Here is a 5072-nt window from a genome sequence, read left to right as displayed (position 1 = left end):
CATTATTATTATCCTATATCTAGAGTTATACATATACATACATAGAGAAACACGAACCTTTCTTTTTTTTTTTCATTCGAATGCCATCATCTTTATCAAAACCTCCAACGCCATAACGACTACTATATATATTTCTGTCCAACCCATTGAAGCACACTTCAAAAACCATTTAGGCTACCACTACTACTAGCTACGAAATATTTCTGCTTCTTATTTGATACTCAACCACAAGACACCACGTAACGAACATCACTACTACCATTACTAAATGTTCGATCACCATAACCCTGGACACTATCATCACTTCGTACTTTCACACATATATATATTATAGTTATATAAATAGGTGATAAAAATAAATACATATATAAACATACTCACCCCCTAATCCTATTTAGATTATCTTGATCACCATTGAATCAACCACATTCATCAAAACTTAAACTCTTTCTTTCTTCATTTGTCAAGCACAAAGACCACTGCCACTTTACACAACCCACAACAAGATTAAACATCCGCCATCGAACCATCCATGATCACCATAACCAAACCCCAAACACCACCAATAATCATATCTCTCTATCTCTCTATCTCTCACTCTCCCTCTATTTCTTCTTTTACGATTAACAGCCATCAAACCACTTGTATATTGTTGCTGCTATGAGTCCTATTTTAGCTACAAATTCGCCACCTATTAAACTGATGCAATCACTACAATGTTTCTGTTTCTTTGTTTGACAGTTTCCATTGAAAAGTAAGGATATATATACTCCTTGCACGTTACTGTTGGAGTGAATCACTCAAAAGAGAATGTGAACAATTGAAATAATGAGTGGAGCAATTAAGATAAATAAGGAAGAAAACTTTCGGTGCCCACTCACTCACCTCCAGCGTAGGAACTTGATTATTTGGTCCACATATCCTTTCTAGGCAAACACTTAGTGGTATTGGTGGATGGTTTTTACATGATCTATTTTTCTATGTTGTGGCAGACAAAGGAAGCATGCCATATTACCACTACCTCAACTATCTTATAAAAAGGGAAGTAATCATCAACCTTTACCCAAAATTTACGCATTCCATCATGGGTTATGGGACCCCTTCCCAATCACGTAGACAGCCCATAGATATTACAAGGGATTGACGGTTCTATTTCCTGTACGTGGGGAGTAAATTAAGTCCATAATTTCCATTTCTTAGTTTCACGCATACATCTCATTATCTCCCATTTTCCTTGGAACAAATCATGGAACCACAACCACTTGTATTCGTTGTTTGCTATTAAATTTTAATGCTCACCATCATTAAAACCATAGTTAGTGCATGTGGGTACCCAAATGTTTTGGCTTTATAAACAGGCAGTTAGTGGAATGAGCTATAAAGGAAATCAAACTCATCTACACCTTACTCACCAACTAGTGATAGTTACAGCTGCCTTGTGTTTTTGTTTACTAATACATCGAGAATATTAATGATGATGGAGGTTAAGGATAACGGTATGGATGATAGTTAATAATTTAACTGTGATGATGTCAATTAGATGATGTTTTAGTTGTGATAAAGATAATGATGATATGGTTAATATAATATAGATACAAATGGTGACATGATTTCCATTAAGAATAGATTTCCTGCTTCCTTTAAGAGTTACAAACTGATAGGGCATTTGGGTCGTGATTATTGTTTGGGCCGAGATCCCAATTGGTGCTTTATATTGGGCTGTAAGTGTTACTTGGGCCATGTACTGTTTTTTTTTTCGTTTGGGCCATGAATGGCACATAATAACGAGATATTGATGGTGGAAGTTGGAAACGACATGATGATGAATTGTAATGATGATATGTTATGATGATGAAGAAATAAGATGATGATGATGATGATGATTTACGTGGTAGAGGTATGAGAATTAAGAAGATAATGATGATTAGTTGATTAGATAATGATGATGCTAAGTGTTGAAGATGAAAACAGAAACGAAAAGGTTAAATAAATTAGTTATGTGATATAAATCAGAAAAGTGATGGCCAGTGGAATGGTAGAGGCTGTTGGGTGTAACCGAGAGGTCTCGGGTTCGAGCCCGGGCTGCGACACTATATTTTTAGCTATTTCCTTAAGGTAGTATACTTATTATTCCTATTATTTTTATTATTATTATTATTATTATTATTATTATTATTATTATTATTATTATTATTATTATTATTATTATTATTATTATTATTATTATTATTATTATTATTATTATTATTATTATTATTTTTACTACTAATATCAATATTATTATTATTATTAACATTACTAAAATTACAAAATATAACTTTAGTTTTAAATGTATTTTATATATAAAATATAACTATATTTTTATGATCTTAAACTAAAAAAAAAAAAAAAAAAAATAGATATCATAAGAAAGATACAAACAGTAGATATATAAAAGTATATATATAATAAGTATACTACTTTTACTAATAAATTACTTTTCGTTCATTTACGTTTTAATATAACTCGAATCTATTAAAATACTATCATATTAAAAACTATGAGTATTTAAAATAATAATACTAAGTATTATTCGAAAAAAATATTAATAAGGTATATAATATATTATTATGATAATTTAATAAAATATATATATAATTAAAATATTTAAGTAATTATTAATATTAAAGATAACTTCACAAGTATATTACTAATATCAAAATATATATATTTATTTGAATATTATTATATGTGTTAATATACATACCTGATATAGGTTCGTGAATCCGAGGCCAACCCTGCATTGTTCAATTTCGTCGTATGAATATTTTTACTACAAAATATTGAAGAGTGAGTTCATTTGATTCCCTTTTACTCTTTACATTTTTGGGACTGAGAATATATGCGCTATTTTTACAACTGCTTTATGAAATGATTTTGAAATATATTTTGAACTGCGAATACATGAAATGCTTTTATAAATGTTTGACGAGATAGACACAAGCAAAACATTCCTCGAATGAATTATTATGCGGACAGAAGTTCTGCGGATTATTATTGAATTATGTGGACATGATAATTGCCACCATTGAATTATATGGACATGATAATTGCCACCATTGAATTATGTGGACATGATAATTGCCACCAATTGAAGTGAATGTTATGTATCGAGAGAATGATTTTATACACAGGTTATGTGTATGTTATTTTTGTGCACGAGATATGTGTACGGTTACTAAGATGTATGAAAAATGATTTCGTACACGAGAAAGGTGTACTGTATTTGAAAGATATCGCATGTACATTACAGGTGGGTATAGGATTTGGGCCCATTTGTACCATGCAAGATTTAAATCTTGTAGTCTATTAAAAATAATGAATTTTACTGTTTTATGATAAACTTATGAACTCACCAACCTTTTGGTTGACACTTTAAAGCATGTTTATTCTCAGGTATGAAAGAAATCTTCCGCTGTGCATTTGCTCATATTACATGGAGTCGTTCATGGCATATAGAGTTCCATTCATCGTAATGGTACCATATGTTATTGTGTTCGTTCAGGAAGAATTTTGGACGGGGTATGACAACTAGCATAAAATATCTCATAAAATTACAAAAATATGAGTAATCATTCATGACTTATTTACATGAAAACAAAATTACATATCCTTTATATCTAATCCATACACCAACGACCAAAAACACCTACAAACACTTTCATTCTTCAATTTTCTTCATCTAATTGATCTCTCTCAAGTTCTATCTTCAAGTTCTAAGTGTTCTTCATAAATTTTACAAGTTATAGTTACATAAAATCAAGAATACTTTCAAGTTTGCTAGCTCACTTCCAATCTTGTAAGGTGATCATCCAACCTCAAGAAATCTTTGTTTCTTACAGTAGGTTATCATTCTAATACAATGTAATAATCATATTCAAACTTTGGTTCAATTTCTATAACTATAACAATCTTATTTCAAGTGATGATCTTACTTGAACTTGTTTTCGTGTCATGATTCTGCTTCAAGAACTTCGAGCCATCCAAGGATCCGTTGAAGCTAGATCCATTTTTCTCTTTTCCAGTAGGTTTATCCAAGGAACTTAAGGTAGTAATTATGTTCATAACATCATTCGATTCATATATATAAAGCTATCTTATTCGAAGGTTTAAACTTGTAATCACTAGAACATAGTTTAATTAATTCTAAACTTGTTCGCAAACAAAAGTTAATCCTTCTAACTTGACTTTTAAAATCAACTAAACACATATTCTATATCTATATGATATGCTAACTTAATGATTTAAAACCTGGAAACACGAAAAACACTGTAAAACCGAATTTACGCCGTCGTAGTAACACCGCGGGCTGTTTTGGGTTAGTTAATTAAAAACTATGATAAACTTTGATTTAAAAGTTGTTCTTCTGGGAAAATGATTTTTCTTATGAACATGAAACTATATCCAAAAATCATGGTTAAACTCAAAGTGTAAGTATGTTTTCTAAAATGGTCATCTAGACGTCGTTCTTTCGACTGAAATGACTACCTTTACAAAAACGACTTGTAACTTATTTTTCTGACTATAAACCTATACTTTTTCTGTTTAGATTCATAAAATAGAGTTCAATATGAAACCATAGCAATTTGATTCACTCAAAACGGATTTAAAATAAAGAAGTTATGGGTAAAACAAGATTGGATAATTTTTCTCATTTTAGCTACGTGAAAATTGGTAACAAATCTATTCCAACCATAACTTAATCAACTTGTATTGTATATTATGTAATCTTGAGATACCATAGACATGTATACAATGTTTCGACCTATCATGTCTACACATCTATATATATTTCGGAACAACCATAGACACTCTATATGTGAATGTTGGAGTTAGCTATACAGGGTTGAGATTGATTTCAAAATATATATAGTTTGAGTTGTGATCAATACTGAGATACGTATACATTGGGTCGTGGATTGATTCAAGATAATATTTATCGATTTATTTCTGTACATCTAACTGTGGACAACTAGTTGTAGGTTACTAACGAGGACAGCTGACTTAATAAACTTAAAACATCAAAATATATT

This window comes from Rutidosis leptorrhynchoides, chromosome 7, assembly GCF_046630445.1.
Source record: "Rutidosis leptorrhynchoides isolate AG116_Rl617_1_P2 chromosome 7, CSIRO_AGI_Rlap_v1, whole genome shotgun sequence".
Classification (NCBI taxonomy): Eukaryota; Viridiplantae; Streptophyta; class Magnoliopsida; order Asterales; family Asteraceae; genus Rutidosis; species Rutidosis leptorrhynchoides.
Note: the sequence above shows the minus strand (reverse complement) of the source record.